This window comes from Aulonocara stuartgranti (genome assembly GCF_965226115.1).
Source record: "Aulonocara stuartgranti genome assembly, chromosome: 11".
In the NCBI taxonomy this organism is placed as follows: domain Eukaryota; kingdom Metazoa; phylum Chordata; class Actinopteri; order Cichliformes; family Cichlidae; genus Aulonocara; species Aulonocara stuartgranti.
Window position 1 is genome coordinate 30,116,064 of NC_138947.1, and position 18,221 is coordinate 30,134,284.

Sequence of the window (18,221 nt, forward strand, 5' to 3'; positions counted from 1 at the left end):
CACACACACACACACACACACACACACACACACACACACACACACACACACACACACACACACACATACATACATAAGAAGTGAGTGGTGTTGATGCCAGCTTGGAGTGATGGTAATATCACAGACTGGAGGAGCTGCTAATGAACAGCGCGAATGGGAAGAAAGGCTCCAGCTCAATCCACTAATTGCCTTAAAAGCTTTTCGTACAATTTACCCTGTCAACAGAGATGGTGGTAGGTGTGTGTGTGTGTGTGTGTGTGTGTAGGTGAGTCTGTGTGGGTGGGATGTGGGATAAGAAAAAGAGATAATTCTGAGAAAACATATTGTAAGAAAGCGAGGAAGAAATACACAATGGTTTTACACCTACGCAGACCCAATCAGACACGCGGTTTCACACATACACCGAGACGTCATATTTAGTCCAAGCCAGCAGCTTCAGCTACAGCCAGACATTTCACTTCCTTCAAAGGAGACGTACACACAGACACACACACTCTGATCACTCATTCCAACATACGCAAATCCAGCTACTGTACATATATACAGCCACATGTTTTACACACACGAGAGACACACTCGCTTCTGACTGCGGGCAGCACAGCACAGAGCGCTGCAGCAGGCCCTGGCCCTCATTAAAGTAAAAAGCCTGCTGAGTGTTTTAAGCAGCATTAAGGCAACAGCAGAGTCGTAAATACAGACAGCTCTCCTCCATGCTCTCCAGCACGGCTCCCTGGCCTATTGTTCGTAGCTGCTCAAGGACCATGATGACACAGAGTACAGCACTGAAAAGTCTGCGCGCCTTCTCAGTATCACAAGACTTAAATAAAACCAAGCTGTCAAAGCCAACTTAAACAACTTTTACTTTTCTACATTCACGAAAGAAAAAGGAGAGAAATTTGAAAACAACTAGGAGCAGGATTTGCTCTGTTGTACTACATGATGCATTCTGTATTCGTTTGGAAGATGAGCAAATTACTCAACACTCACACGTTACTAATTACTTCCAGTATGCCGCATTTCATTAAACAGACATTTTAGTGCATTCTGTCCATGTAAAGGCACCTGAAACTATTTGGTTCAAGGGGAAAACGCAGTCACAACATCATGGTTAAACATCGCCTAAGTTAGAGTCTCTATAAGTTTAGCCTGGTGCCAGTTTAGGTAACCAACAGATGATTGAGGCAACACAGAAAAAATGTACATACATCATTTGTTTTTATTTCTATTTGTAATGTGTCCGTTTTACAGCGCTAGCTGTCATTTTTGTGCTGGTTTATATTTTTAGTGACCATTAGTGAGGTGCCAGTTTCATTTCTTGCCAACACCTGTATTTGTCAGGAAGGTTTAGTCTACTGCGATTGCTACAACAGAAGAGAAATCTAAAGAGAAATGCTCCTTTATTCTTAGTCTGAGCAGCTGTGAGACATAAAACTGTCGGATGAATGGCATGTACACTTGTTCAGTCGTTTTTTTTGTTGTCGCACTCCAGTGCTGCATAAAACGTTAGAAAGTGCTGGCACTGCCGAGCGGACGGCACTTTGAAAAGCCTGGGCTTAAACAATTTAGTACAGCAGAAACTGGGACCAGAATATCAGCTGAATTACAAGTAAAACTGCAAAGTTCCTTCATGCAGCTCTTCTTTAAGCATTTAACCCCCTGAAAAAAACATAAGAAAGAGAGAAGTGCTAATTATTGCCTTGTTTTTGCTAAGTATACAAAAGCTTCACTGCGGGTATTTTAGAGTTATTCACTGTACAAAAAAAGATGCCAGAAGAGATCAAATTAGTCTCCAGCTACTTCTGATGAACACTTTGCACTTTTTTGTTAAAGGCTGAAGACTGACCGCTGACCTTTAAATGTTACCAAACAACAAGGGAGCTGGAGCATGTGTTGAAAATGTTTCCAATTCCTTGTGAAAATACTCAAGAGGTTATTACCTGTAGTTTTTTCTGTAGTTGTGACTGTGCTGACTGGTGAGAGGGTGGGGCGACTCACAATAACTGAGTATTTCAAAACAGAATTGGATCACATTGGGTCACGATGCATAAAGGATTACCTGTTTTGTGATCAAGTGATGGACATTTTATTTTGTTGTAACCAGAAACCAGAATCTTTACATTACAAATGTTTATATGGACATTTTTTGGCACTGAATACTCACATATCCAAAGTACATGCAGGGCTGTAAGCAGAGTAAATCCTCTGTGTGGTTTCATCAAGTCATTTAAAACTAAATATAGGTTAAATATCTAATTATAAGCATGCTGTAAAATAGAAATAAATACAACAAAAACAATTCAGATGCATAGCAGACATCCAACATATGTCACCTAACAGCGGCCGTGTCGATCATACCTAAGTTGGAGTTAAGGGTAAGGAGATATTTGTTGGTGTTGAATAGGTCGCGACCACTGAAGAGGACGTTTAGGAAAGAGGAGGTCTGTCACAGGCAGTCTCACAAGGTTGGATATGCACAAGTCAATTTATTGATAGATGCATGGATGGAAAGACAAATGAATTGGTGTGTAAATCTCCCCTAAAACGACTGATGTTGATGAATAGAGTTGGAGGAGATGAGGGATGTAATGGGGGTCAAGTGTGTTTATGTGGATTGTTGTATGTGTAGGCTTGAGTGCGCTCCATTTTTTCATGCACATCCCACAATGGTGTGCTGTTTAGTGTTTGTGGAGGTGTCCTGTTCAGCGGAGGTGTATCCCCAGAGTATCTAGGCCACCAGACCTCAAACTCCTCCCTAGAGCCTGCTGTCTGTCATTACAGACAGCATGGAGAGGCAGAGCTGGCCCTGGGTCAACACCAAAGCCAATACCTGAAGACAGAAAGCGCACACATACACACACATGCATAGACAAGCACCAAAATCACACGCACATACACACAGCCACGAAGCCAATAACTGCTGCCCATTATTGAGCTGGCCAGGTCCAAGTTCTGACACGAGCCACAATTAACCCTTGAATCCTCAGCGGGCTGCTGGATGTTCATTCAGAGCAGCTAACGAGGCTAAATGTGAGAGCAGTGGCTTCGGTAATGAGACAGGATAACTGTGCTGTGTTCCAGCCCGAGCAGGTCAGCTCTCACTGGCCCTGAGGATAATATCCTACTTCCAGATTCACGTCAGACGGGCTCTGCCTTGAATTACCTAGTTTTTATTCTGGAACGGCTACAGTTGGCTGTCACCGGACCAATAAACCAAACTCCTCTTATCTCCGTCTCACACGCACAAACATGGGTGGCAGCCTAGAGTTTTTAGAAAGCAGGCTAAACACTGCTTTATTCTTCAATAAAGAAAAAAAGGAAGGTGCTGTTCACTATGTCTGCACTACAAACGTCCCCTCCAAAGGTAGAACTTGGAGCATGTTTTTTTCCCTTGTTAAACTGGCATCCGTCCAGCCGTGAGATGTGCAAAATTGGCACAAGATTCAAATTCACCGTGAATGGTATTCTGGCCATTCTTCTTCTGTAAAACAATTGTGCGTTATTCACTGCAACAGAAATTACCATGCAAAGGTGTAAATAGAAAACTGAGAGGTTAATTCACAGTGATGTTATTGTCCTGTCATGCTGTCCGGTTAATCCACAGGCGGCAAATTAAACTAAAGTAAACATAAAGTGTCTGAGAATGACTTTAGTGTACTCCGGTACTGATTTTCTGCAATGCTGAACATTGTGTGAAAAGTTTTTCCTTAAATTTGTCTGTATCTGTTCGTTGCTAACTTAACACATTATATCTATTTTTAATGTATTAGCTCGTGTCTCTCAAGTGGGGATGCACATTTGTATGTATTTGTATGCCAGCTGTTTACCAGTAATTGAGTTCAATTAAATAAATAAATATGCCTTCACTTTCTAGCTATTTGGGAAAGAAATTGTAATTTGTTTTAGGAGTACTCATGATTTACTTATAAAAGTGGCACCAGCCTTTCATATTTTTCCTCGTATAACACAGTTGTAACAATAATGTACGAATCGAGTCAACTCGACACCGTTTGAGTAAAAGTGAAATAAGTCTTTTTCATGGGTAAATCATAAATATGAGTAGGCTTTACCTTTAAATATATCCGAATAGGCGTCCAATTTTCTTGTAAAGGAACTCAAATTGTGCAAAAAGCATCACTTAAAAACGGGGTTTTAGAAGAGCACGCTGCTTGTGGAATTATTTCAGGGACAATGAAGCATTTTCACTTCGAGATATTTGTATCAAGTCTCAGTAGCAACTATTAGTTCTGCTTGATATATTATGTAGATTTCAGTTTGAATTACCACGAGGAATGGACTTTATTAGAGCTCCAACTAAGTGAGGCTGATCTAACACAGTTGAAAAGCTCATTTTTTATCGTACAGTCAGGATTACAGATAAAAAAGTGGAAGTTTTTTAAGAGTTCTAAAATAAAAGAACTGTTGATACTGAGAACTACAGGAAAATAAAGCATAAAGTGTAACTGTATGGAATAAAGACAGAATAAAGGCACTTACCTGTTTTGATTACATTGACGCTACAGATGCCAAAGGAGTGGCTACAAAGCCAAACTACTGTAAGTTCTGGGCAAGGTATTTATTGCATCATTCAGCCAAAAACAACCCACCTTGTGTTGAGCTGCAATGTTACACACAAAAAGAAAAAGGAAAAAAAAAAAGAGCAGCAGAAAAGGTGAATTGTAAACACCTTAATAACACACGAGGAGAACTACAGAGCCGTCCTTTTTCCTTTTTGGTTCCATTCCTCTCTTCTCCCCACCGTTTATTTTCCACCAAGGCCGTTATCAGACGCAAGTGTGCGGTGAGCGGAGCGGAAAGGAGAAACGCAGAGAAAATGATTACCCTCTGCCTCAACCAGCTGGTTTGTTCATAAACACGCAATTATGATTTCATGGCAGTCCATTATATACAAGCCACTCCAGGGCAGAAAGCTCTGCCAAGGCGCGATCAGTGAAAACATCTTAAACAGTCTGCAAAGGCTAATACCGCCGCTATAGAATGCAATTTTCTGATTTCCTTGGCAACTCCTCAATAAGAAATCAATTAGTCTTTGAGAAATATGACCAAAAAGTCCTGGCCTGTAAGGGCGCCATCTACGTGGCTACCGACAGCAGCAGGCAGGTATTTGTTTGCTCAGCCGTCGTCATGATATTTTAGCACCGCTGATCGGATCTAGATTGAACGTGGGCGAAACTATGCTCTCCAGCAATTTATCAAATTAAAGTGATTGGCTGCAACCTGGTGTTACAATTACAAGATAGACAGATGAGCTCAAATAGAGACAAAGAGCAAACAAAATGTACTGTCATGAACCAAAATGTTTCCAAAAATGCTGCCAAGATAGCGTTTTTACTCATGACATTAGACTTGAAACTCTGACCTTTTTTATATTTACTCAAGTGATGTTAAAGCATTTGTGGAGACATTTAATGAATATAGAAATAAGTATATTCATATAAAATGACAAAGATGTGGTGTTCTGCAATGTAAAGGTTATGTATGTCACAGTGTTTTCCCAAAATCTCTGCGTCCGTTCTGATTTACATACATTCCTGCTGCTTCTACCTGCTACCTGATGTGTCTTCTGTTTGTTTTCTGTCTTTTGGCTTTTCATATACTGCATTATAACTGACCTTTTTTCTATTTTGATTGCAACACATGTATAAAATGGTAGTTTTCACTGTAAAGTGATCAACGGAGGAGGTTGGGGCAGATGGTGGTCATGCAAATGCAGGTCCAGGTTCAGGCAAAAATGCTTAAATGGGTATTAAATTGGACAATGATTTTCTAACTTAAAATGCACCAACTGCATTTTTCTTGGCTCATTCCTGCAGATAAATTTTTTTGCTGATTTCAGTTTTCTTCCTGAGACATATTCACATCATATATAAAGAAAAATCAACATTTCTTCAATGCAAAATGTTACTTTCATAAAAATAAAAATAAATTATTAGTTTACAGTTTCCCAGAAGAGAGTTACATGACCTCTCTCTTAAATAACTGTAAATAAAGTAACTACTAGAAAGACGCATGATTAATTAACTAAAATTTTGCTCCTACACACCCAACTTTACCTGATATATCTTAAAAACCAAACCTGGTAAAATATATGCCAGGTACACAATTTTCCAAAATGTCTCATACTGAGGCTGGTCCGAGGATTTAAGCATCTGATGTTTGACGGAGATTTGCACAGAAAGTAGGATTTCTTAGTAGATAGTAGTAGATAGATATTTCCAGTGAGAAATATTTCCAATTTGTAAAAGAACAGCAAATATTGGTAAACTTCAGCAACACTGAATCTACATCTTGTTTAAAAGTACACAAAAATAATAAACGGACTTGCATTTGTATTGCACTTTTTGAGTTGTATTGACGACTACAAGACTAATACTCCCATTCACACAAATTAATAAAACAGCACTGGCCACATCAGCATACAGACTAGAGGCAGCTGAGCTCGGCTGCGGCTCTATGGTTTAGCACATGGTTGAAAGTAAAGGAGAAAAGAGCCACACTGACTGACTTCCTAGTTCACATTTTACAAAAACATTTGTGTTTTAATTTGATTATTTTATTCTAAAATGTTGCTGGACACCAATTACCAATTTTCACAATTTAAATAACATGTCAGCAAGAGAAGAAATATCCAGTCATGCAAGCATCTCTGACTGATCCAATACAATTTCATTATCTCATGACCTTCAATGTAAAGGACTGCCATGGACACCTTTATATATTATATTTTCTGACAAAACTACTGAATTAACTACAGAGAAACCTACTGTTTCCTACCAAAATCCTGTCATCCTAATATCATTCCAGCTAATTAAAATCTTTCATCGAAATAAATATCTCAGCTTGTGTAGGTTCAATACCGAACACAACGATATGTAAAACAGTGACGCTAGAAAAGTGCAGCTGAATAAAATAAGGCATCTAAATTTAGGTCAAAATGAGTTTCCACCTACTTGCTCTCTCTATCAATGACACATTCCTGTGAATTCTGCTTTCTTCAGAGTGGTACACAGGGGACCCAAAGCAAGCTGTCTACTAAGTTTAAGCCCATCCGACATCTACGGCAAACTGGCCAAGGGATCAGAGATCTCTGAGTGAAGAAATTGAATGGTGTGTCAGCCTCGCCTTGGGTTATTTCTGTCGCTGTAAAACATTTTCTGGTGTACGCGGGGCCACTGGATGTATTCTTGTTCTGGCTGTCAGCTCTCCAATACAATCTGTCGACCCTAAACTGAGGGATCAAGGATGAAACCACACTGTTAAAGCAGGAGAGGGAAAGAATGGAGAGAATGAGGCAGGCGTGAAAACACTGCGATGAACACTAATAGCAGCGGGCTGACAGATGTGCGGCGGCAGCCTCTGACAGGAGCAAACACATTGTGTGCATTCCTCTATGGGAGCCACCTCGGTGCATTGTGGGAGTTGTGTCCCAGCAGGAGGGCGTGTCACTTCCTGGTAGAAGAGACCTCACTGTTAGAGCAAAGTCTCCTGGGATGTGAAGCTTTGAAATACTGATGCATTGTGGGAGCCTGGGCGTATTGTGGGGAGTGGTAGGCCCAAGGGGTGCTTTGCCTGTGTGTTGCACTGGTGATCGTGCAAGAAGGAAGGAGGAACGACATGCATGCACAAACACACACACACACACACACACAAATACACACACCTCTGATCTATGGATACACAGCAGCCCAGCAGGACTCTGCCTTTGTTGGTACGGAGTATACACAGAGAGTTCACTCTGAACAATGCATGTATGTATGTGCTCATAAACACACATCCTGATACACACTCACACACACACTGCAGAGATTTACACCCTCACATTCACAGAGGGAGTAAAATTCCCCGATGCTCCTGTTGCAAACACATGGGAGAGAGATGAAAGACTTTCACTTTCTCAGCAAGCAGCAGCAAGACATGGATCTCTTAAACTTCATCCACTGACTCGCAGCTTCGCCTTCGATATATGCGCAGTTAACACATTTCCCCAAGCTTATCCACATCTCGGCTACAACATCCTCAGCCGACGCTCGCAGACTTTTCCACAGAAAAAGGTGGAAGTGTTGCTGCAGTTGAGCTCTGGCCATCCTCGTCCACACTCCTCTGCACCCACACCACCCTGCTTCCCTCTGCGATCAATGCGCTCCTCCAACCTGGACTCACATCAAAGTCGCCCACTTCCCCCTCACCCTCCACCACCACCACCACCACCGCCACCCCCGGCCCTTCTGCGCTGAAGGTTGGCTGATCCACAGGTAACCTTTTTCTCTTTCATTCCTCATCTCTGTCTTTCTTGCCTCTCTCTCAGAACCGGAGAGCATCAAAGACTGCTGGGCCTTATGCCAGGGGCTCCCTGCTAAGCAACCTACCCCTGGACCCCCCGCCAACATCAACCTCCTAACGCCACTACACCTACGCCATCGTTGCCCTGCTCCCTGCAATCCCCCCTCCTTTCCCCACGCCCCAAAACCCGCATGCAACATACACCGGTGTATCCACCCCCCACCGGGACCCTGATCGGCAGAGGCTGCCCCACGCTGACTCCACATACTGTAAACAACAAACTGTCAACAGGGCTCAAGTGTGCCAGCCATCTGATGTGACCTATGGAACAGAGATCTGGCTGTTTCGTGAAGCTCGGCGCTCAGCAGGGAGGTGGTCAGGGGGTGCTGCGCCAGTGCACAAGAGATGGGAGGGGGGAGTAAGACTTTGCAGGTGTAGTAGGAACAGACTAGGCTGCTCCCTAAAAATCATATGTACGACGTATATCTACGACAAGCCTGCATGTTTTTCTCAATAAGATGGTAATGGTGCTCCATGCAGAATTTAAGTAATCATTAAATGAATAACGGACCACCACGGTCAGCCCCACTGTAGCTGACGTGTGCAGTATGTTTGAAAAAAACCACTCTGTGCCAGGGCTATGGGGCCGGGTAAAAGCTTGTTAGACTGCCGAGTATGATTGTGTTTTCACCTTCAAGTTTCCGTTGCCACAGAGACGGCTGATAGCAAGAACGAAAGGAAATGAAAAGTTGTTTAAAGCTACTTGTGTCTCCAGAAGGGGCTGCGAGAATTACACGACAGAACTTCACATGCAACAGCTTCAACAGCAAGACATGCCAGCATAATTCTGAAAGGCATAATGTTAGATCGTATTATTTAGTAGGGCTGAACGATTATGAAAAATAATCTAATTGCGATTTTTTGCCCCAATATTGCGATTGCGATGCGATATGCGATTATTTTTTAAGGTCTTTGTCTTCTGTATTATTAAACAAAGACAAGCAATACATCATATAGTATGGCCAATACTATATTACATTAATTTTAAACTGTTCTTTCCTGGAAGACAGACCTCTGTTATGATAACATGAGGTGATGCATGAATTGATGACTGACATTTTTATTTAACTTCTTCAATCACAACAGTATATTTGAACATACACAATAGTTTATTTTTAGCTTACAAACATCTGAGCATAAAGTGCTGACAAGGAACCCTGGTGTAAACATTAAAATGAAAGTCAGTACAATGTGCAGATTGCAGAAATATACATAAAAAAAATCAGTGGCTTTACCACACTCAGTTTTTCGACATCTGTGAACTACTAGACAGTCATTCAATTAAAAAATAATATTAAATAAATAAAACTAATAAATAAAAAATACACACATCTTACTGATCTCTGCAGTCAGTAACATTACACATAAAGTGCAAACATAATAGCAATTGTATAAACACACACACAAACACGCCTTTAAAATTTAAAGGCGTGAAATTGGACGGTCTAGTTCTGATTAGCGTCACCGCTGTCTCGGTGGAGTTTAATAAACTCGGCCGTCTGCTTCTTGCTATCTAAAATATAACCAGACACTGGTGTAAATTCTCGACTGTCTCATACTTCTGTTTAATAAGTTTTCTGTTTGACGTTTAGTCAGCTGTGTGAAAACCAAGGAGGAACCCACCCGGGGGATTAATAAAGTTTTATTTTATCTAATCTAATAACTTTAATCTCAGCCAAACCGATTTACTCACGAACAAACAAAACACTGAAAAAAGCCCAACAATAACATTTTTAGGTTGTCTAAGTGACTTATATATTACGTTTAACCCGAGCAGCGAAACTCCGCGGTGATCTGAAAATGATGTGCCGGGAGTTGTGCCGTTCTCGGCCGCATCAGTAACCCTCGAGCTCCCGGCTAGCTGTCGAGCTGGTGGGTAGCAGACGCCTCTGAAAACGTCGAAGCACTTTTGCAAATATGGGATATCTTGATAAACCGAGCAGATATTTGATGTTTACACAACTACTTTCTCGCCTGAAAATATGTTAAAAGTTTATTTTGTGACCCAGAAAGATTAGTATGAGTAATTTTAAAACTTAGTAGCGGCCGCCATTGCTGGAAACTGGAGTTTGGCTGGGCCGCGCTATGAATTCTGGGATATGGTAGTAATTTGGACAGCCTTCGGCGCATCGCTGTGACGTAATCGGTCTACAAATGCGGCCTCAGGAGGATGCAGCCCATGAATTTGGACATGTCCAGAGTATAATCGCAGCCTTTGCGGTTAGAAAATTGCACTTGATCATGTCGCGATATTATCGCAAATGCGATATATCGTTCAGCCCTATTATTTAGCAGAGTAAAGAGTAAAAAGAGTAAAAAAAAAAACTATTAAAAAATTATTTATAATGTATTCACCCTCTATGCAGCCATTAGAAGTGAGAAGGATTTCCAAGGCATCCTCTCAGTTTCACCTTACAACTGATGATAACCATCATCATTAACTAACTCAAATATTTCTCTATGCTCACTAGTTAGCTGACTAGCAAACAACAGGCCTAATGTGGCAGATCAAATGCATGTGTCACATTAATGTGACTCATACCCTTCTTTGACAACCACAGGTTTATAACACATAATCCTGTAGCTGAACCTTCCTACGAGGTATAAGGCAGATGATCACACACAGTATTTGTCAGCATTAATAATCTCTCATATGAAGGTATATTCTCCACACTTAACTGTCCTTGTGTCACTATGCTGTTAATAATTATTTGTTTAAACAGCAGGACCCCCCAAGAAAGAGTTACTTAATTACATTACAATGAATTGCCAAGCATTTACTATACTCCACACATCGCTTATAATAGTTAAAGAATATAGGCATACTTGATGAAAAATCTCACTCCCTAATCCCAGCTCCACAAAACATACTGTGCGAGCGACTGATGGGGTTAAGTGCTAATTGTTTACCAAGCAAAGTTTCTCTTAAAAAATGCATCTGCTTGATTTATTTGTGTTTTTCGATGCTGTCATTTATGTAGTGAAAGACATGTGCTATACACATTTCCCTTTTTTCTTTTGGAGATTGTGTGAAACAGGCAGATTATGCTACATTAATCCGATTGTGTCATTTTATTATAATTCCACCTTTTATGGATTTGACAGGTTTTACAAAGTTGTAAGTATGTGATCAGAAACGTGAAAGATGTCTCCTGTCACTGCTGAATTTTCCAACAGTCAAGTACATTTTCAAGCAAATAAAATCATCAGTACTCGCGGTTAAGATTTAACATTGCAAAGCAGCAGGAAGAATGATTCACGTTTGTCATATATTTAAGATAATAATTATTCTGTCCCTCCTGTTATTTCTAAGGCATGTTTTTATAAGTTTGTTATATGGCGGGTCATAATCATTCGTTCTGTAATTAACTGTTGCAACATGTCAGAAAATATGTTTATTCCTGATCTTGTCTGGGCAAAGCCTGCCATCTAGTGGGTTGACAGGGTAGCACCATGTTAGAGCGCAAGCAGTGGTTTTCTCCCAGCGCTCGACAGGGAAGGTCCATTTGGCTGTGTCTCTGTAAATTCCTGCATCTGACGCCCTTGAAAATGCATAATCTGTAAGTGTGGCAAAACGGTTTATTGTTCCCACTTATTAGTACCTTGTTCAGCAAAGTAATGAGCTTCTTGTGTGTTTAGCGAGTTTGTTACATTACTAGCACAAGCTAGCTGTTAGCCCTTTGTTTAGCCTGCTAACATGAAGCATACCAGCATGTGGTGTTAGCTGTATCTCTTACCATCTCTGTATCTCTTGATTGTGTAGTGACTGTTTACATAAGTCAACAATATTTAATGTAATCTTTGTGTATTTGTATGGAGAGTGAATACACTGTATTCTGTTTCTGTTATTACAGTTTTACAAAAAAGGAAAATAAGGATCAGTAAAGCTCCGAAGAATGGCACGCGGTCTCCTGAGTGTTTACTGAAGCCATTTTATGTTTAGCTCACTGCATAAGCTGGATAGAGACATTCAGCTGAGGGCAGAAGAGTAAAAAGATTGTCCACGCATCAAGTGCACTGCCAGGATCCTGAGACACTCCAGCGACAGCAATCATGTCCAACCACGGGGACACCTCGCAGCTTTCACAGCTGGAAGTCAGGTCGGAATGCAGATCAGCAGCTTCACGCCGGTCAAACAGCTCAGCAGCTTCACGCCGGTCAAACAGCTCAGCAGCAAGCCTTGCTGCAGCACGAGCACGAGCTGAAGCCGAAGCTGCTCGAGCAAGAGCAGAATATGCCAAACGCCAAATAGACATGGAGGTCGAAAAGGCCCGGATGGAGGCAGCGCTAAATGCTCTGAAGCAGGAGGGAGAAGCAGAAGCAGCACTTGCAGCTGCAAGGGTCCTAGAGGCTGCAGTTCTGGACCAAGCAGAGTCTGTGAAGCCAGCAGACATTCCTGCCACAATAGCTGCGGCTGTCAGCCGCACTCAAGAGTATGTAGATACCCACTTCCACAATAACACTAATATGGAAGGTGAGTCAAAACACAGTAGAGAGCAAAAATGTGACTTAGACAACACCCACACTACAGGGCCGGACATATCAGCAGCAGCTGCGCGTGGGTACCCCCCCAGTTCTCCACCTGTTTGGCAGCCCAAACTTCCACCTCCCCATTGGTCCAACTATGTTGGAGCAGCCAAACCACAACGACAAGCAGATGTATCAGACCTCGCTGCCCTCCTCTCGCGTCGTGACCTACTGACAGCAGGACTGACAGTGTTTGATAACAAGCCAGAGACTTATCTAGCATGGAGATCTACGTTTCACAATGCCACTGAAGATTTAAACCTAAAGTGCAGTGAAGAACTCGATCTGCTCACTAAGTGGCTTAGTGGGGAGTCTCTCCAGCATGCTCTGAGAATCAGGGCTGTCCATGTTAACAATCCAGAAACAGGTCTTCAGCGTTTATGGCAAAGGCTAGACAGGATTTATGGCTCATCAGAAGTTATTGAAGCTTCTCTGTTCAAACGCCTAGAGAGCTTTCCCAGAGTTACTCCGAGAGACAATCACCTTCTACAGGAACTTGCAGATCTCCTCCTGGAACTTGAAGCAGCAAAAAACGAAGGATATCTGCCAGGCCTCAGCTTTCTTGACACTCCAAGAGGCATAAACCCAATTGTGGAAAAACTCCCACATACCCTGCAAGAGTCATGGATCAAACAGGGGTCCAAGTATAAGAAAGAACACAGAGTGCACTATCCGCCTTTCTCCTACTTTGTCCAGTTCGTAAATAGCAATGCTGAAATGAAAACTGACCCCAGCTTTATCCTACAAAATTACAGCACTGGGCACATGAGGATAGAAAGGCCGCTGGTGAGACAATCACATTTTAGAGCCCCGCTAACAGCAAACAAAACACAGGTTGGCACACCCAGCAACAAATCTAACACTCACTCTCTTGATCCCGACAAACGGTGTCCAGTACACATGAAGCCCCATTCACTTGCAAAATGTAGAGGGTTTAGGATGAAAACACTGGATGAGCGGAAAAGTCTGCTCAAAGGGCTTTCGATCTGTTACAAGTGTCTCTCATCAACAGAACACAGGGCCAAAGACTGTAAAGCTGATATTCGTTGTCTGGAGTGCAAAAGCGATACCCACATCTCCGCCATGCATGCCGGGCCACCCCCTTGGAGAAGTGGGAGCTTTGATTCTACACCAGAGGCACACGGCGGGGAGCCAGACATCCCGAGCTCCACAGTGACTACATCTAACTGCACTGAGGTATGTGGACAGGGACAACAAGGACGGTCTTGTTCTAAAATTTGCATGGTGAAAGTATATCACAGCACAGCCCCTCAAATGAAAACGAAAATGTACGCAATTTTAGACGACCAAAGTAATGTGTCACTGGCTCGTTCTCCCTTTTTTGACATGTTTAATGTACATGGTGAAGCCTTTCCATACACAATGAAAACATGCTCTGGCACAACGAACAAAACAGGCCGTAGAGCTCACGGCTTTGTCATTGAGGGTGTGGACGGAAAAGTGTCCATACCACTACCAACACTGACAGAGTGTAATCAGATTCCTGACAACAGGAGTGAGATACCCACCCCAGAAGCTGCAGCTGCTCATCATCACCTAGCTCACATAGCTGCACAAATACCCCCTCTTGATCCAGAGGCAGATATTCTCCTCCTCTTAGGCCGTGATGTAATTCAGGCTCACAAGGTTCGACGCCAGGCAAATGGGCCCAATGAAGCACCTTATGCCCAAAAGCTTGATCTTGGATGGGTAATTGTTGGGGATGTTTGCCTCTCGGGAGCTCACAGACCCACATTGAACTCCTACAAGACTAACATACTGGATAATGGCCGCCCCAGTTTTCTCTCTCCCTGTGGCAACAGAATCTACACAAAAGTGAAGATCACAGAAGAATGCCCCCTTTTTGAGAGCACACAGGTCAAAGATGAACTGGGCAAACACATCTTTCAACAAACTACTGATGATGACAAAATGGCACTCTCTGCAGAAGATAAGACGTTTCTGAACATTATGCACAAAGAGTTTGCTAAAGATGATGCAAATAACTGGGTCGCCCCCCTGCCCTTTCGTCATCCCCGACGTCGCTTACCCAACAACAGAGAGCAGGCTCTCAACTGCCTCATGTCCCTACGGAAGACATTAAAGAGAAAGACGGAGATGAAAGATCATTATGTGGAGTTTATGAAAAGGATCTTCGACAAAGGTCATGCAGAAAGGGCACCCCCTCTCAAACCCCACCAAGAATGCTGGTATCTCCCACACTTTGGTGTTTACCACCCCCAAAAGCCAGCAAAAATCAGAATAGTCTTTGATTCAAGCGCCCAGTTCGAAAATGTGTCTCTGAATCAAGTACTGTGTAAAGGCCCAGATCTCAATAACAGCCTTGTGGGCGTGCTTCTCAGATTCCGAGGTGACCCACATGCTGTGATGGCTGACGTGGAGCAGATGTTTCACAACTTCACGGTCAGAGAGGACCATCGTGATTATCTGCGTTTCCTGTGGTTCCGCGATCACGACCTCGATGGAGAAGTGGACGAGTTTCACATGACAGTCCATGTTTTTGGGAATTGCCCGTCCCCCTCAGTTGCCATCTATGGACTCAAGAAGACTGCTGTGGAAGGAGAGAAAGAATATGGCAGTGATGTAAGGGAATTTATTGAGCGCCATTTTTATGTAGATGATGGGCTAAAGTCATTTCCCTCTGAGACCCAGGCGATTGACGTCCTTCACAGAACACAAAGGATGCTGGCTCAGTCTAACATCCGCCTTCACAAGATCTCATCCAACAGCCCTGTAGTCGTCAGTGCCTTCCCAAGTGAAGATCTAGCCACAGGCCCGCAGGAACTCCAACGTGGACAACACGCCCCACTCATGCAACGCAGCCTTGGGTTAGGCTGGGACCTGTCGACAGACCAATTGTCATTTCAAGTTGAAATCAATGACAGGCCTTTCACCAAACGTGGTGTATTGTCAGTCATCAACAGTTTGTATGACCCACTCGGCTTCGCTGTGCCAGTCAGCATCGAAGGCCGCTCCATTCTGAGAGAGATCTCTATGGACATTAGCGAATGGGATGCACCGCTGCCGAGGGAGAAACAGGACAAGTGGCAGCAATGGAAAGATTCCCTAAAGCACTTACAACAGCTCAAGATCTCCCGCATGTATACATCCATCTCACTATCTGAATCTCAGAGAAAAGAAATGCATGTTTTTTGTGATGCATCCACAAAAGCTGTTGGAGCCGTCGCTTACCTGAAACTCACAGCAGGCAATGGGCTCAGTGAAGTTGGGTTTCTTCTTGGAAAGGCCAGGCTGGCTCCAAAACCAGACATCACAATTCCAAGACTGGAACTTTGTGCTGCTGTGCTGGCTGTAGAAGTGGCGGAAATGGTCCAGCAGGAGCTTCACACTACTATCGATGAGGTGAACTTCTACACCGACTCGAAGGTGGTCCTTGGATATATTTTCAATGAAAAAAGACGCTTTTATGTGTATGTGCATAACCGTGTGGAGCGCATTAGGCGTTCTACCCAGACCCACCAATGGCATTACGTACCCACACAGCTAAACCCAGCTGACCATGCCACACGAGCACTGCCCGCTGAGCATCTGTCTCACTCTACATGGCTTAGCGGACCTGCCTTCCTTACAGATTCAGGCCAACGACAAATACAGAAAGAACCTTTTGACCTTGTTTGCCCTGAAAACGACACTGAGCTGCGCCCAGATATCGTATCCTGTGCCACCTTTCTGTCAAAAAAAGAGCTCGGGACCACAAGGTTCGAGAGATTCTCAAATTGGAGTCGTCTGCTAAAAACTATTGCCAGACTGCTGCACATTGCCGAGTCATTTAAAGGTGAAACAGAGAGCACATGTCGTGGATGGCACAAGTGCAACAACTATGCTACAGAAGAACAGCTCCAGCAGGCCAAGGTTACTATCATTCGTGCAGTTCAAAAAGAGGTGTATGTGGATGACATCAAGCGCATGGAGCAGAGTGAGTCCATTCGCACACAAAGTCCACTTAGCAAGCTGAGTCCTTACATAGACGCTGATGCAGTCCTTAGGGTCGGTGGCCGGCTCGCAAGAGCTCAACTGTCAACAGATGAGACACACCCCATGCTCATTCCCAGTAAACACCACATAACCCAGCTCATAATCAGACACTTTCACGCACAAGTATGTCATCAGGGCAGACACTTCACCGAAGGTGCAATCAGAGCTGCAGGTTTTTGGATTGTGGGTGGGAAAAGAGCCGTCAGTAGTGTCATCTTCAACTGTGTCATATGCCGCAGATTAAGGGGCAAGCAACAAGAGCAGATCATGTCAGATCTACCAGAAGACAGAATGTGTACAGACCCTCCTTTCACGTGTGTGGGCCTAGATGTTTTTGGTCCGTGGCCTGTTACAGTCAGAAAGACACGAGGAGGTCAAGCAGAGGCCAAGAGATGGGCAGTGATCTTTACGTGTATGAGCACTCGTGCCATACATATCGAAGTGATAGAAGCAATGGACACTTCATCTTTCATTAATGCTCTGCGCCGTTTCGTTGCCATGCGAGGTGCTGTTAAACTACTCAGATCCGACTGCGGCACAAACTTTGTGAGTGCTTGCAGAGAACTCCAAATCGACAAGAAGGGTTGTCATAACGACAAAATCAACAAGTATCTTGGAGACAGAAGCTGTGAGTGGCAATTTAACCCTCCACATGCATCGCACATGGCTGGATCTTGGGAGCGCATGATTGGCGTCAGTCGGCGGATCCTTGACGTAATGCTGCTGCAGCACGGAAATGCAAAGCTCACACATGAGGTGTTAGTGACATTCATGTCGGAGGTCACTGCAATAGTCAACTCAAGGCCACTTACCACAGTTTCTGCTGACTCAGAGCATCCTGAGATTCTCACTCCTGCCATGCTACTCACACAAAAGGTTGGTGCGCCCCCAGTACCACCAGGTCAGTTCCACGATCAGGACCTGTTTAGAGCGCAATGGAGACGTGTACAGTACCTAGCCAACATCTTCTGGGGACGATGGAGGAGAGAGTACCTCAGCGGACTACAGGGTCGTCGCAAGTGGAGGGCATCAAAGCCCAATCTACAAATTGGAGATGTGGTCCTGCTCAAAGAGGGACAAGAAAACAGGATTGACTGGCCACTAGGGCTAGTCACAAAGACCTTCCCCAGTCAAGATGGCAGAGTAAGGAAGATTGAAGTCAAGATCATCCGCAGTGGCGAATGTAGAGTGTACCTGAGACCCATCAGTGAAGTCGTCTTGTTGGTACCTAAGAGCTAAGTCTGAAAGACTCTTAATATCCTTTGTAATAGTGGGATTCAGCTTTAGTTGGTGTGACGTCCTGCAGACGTCAGGCGGGG

General features: G+C 43.5%; 1 protein-coding gene and 1 long non-coding RNA gene across 6 annotated transcripts in view; one reads left to right on the plus strand and one right to left on the minus strand.

The window, feature by feature from the left end:
- Window positions 1–18,221, minus strand: part of LOC309717018 (PC3-like endoprotease variant B) — a 232,501-nt gene that overhangs the window by 119,885 nt on the left and 94,395 nt on the right. The gene's annotated exons all lie outside the window — the stretch shown is intronic.
- LOC309717026 lies at window positions 9,372–12,260 on the plus strand. The gene is made up of 2 exons (XR_014279610.1): window positions 9,372–11,918; window positions 12,213–12,260. It is a non-coding gene; the product is annotated as an uncharacterized lncRNA (long non-coding RNA).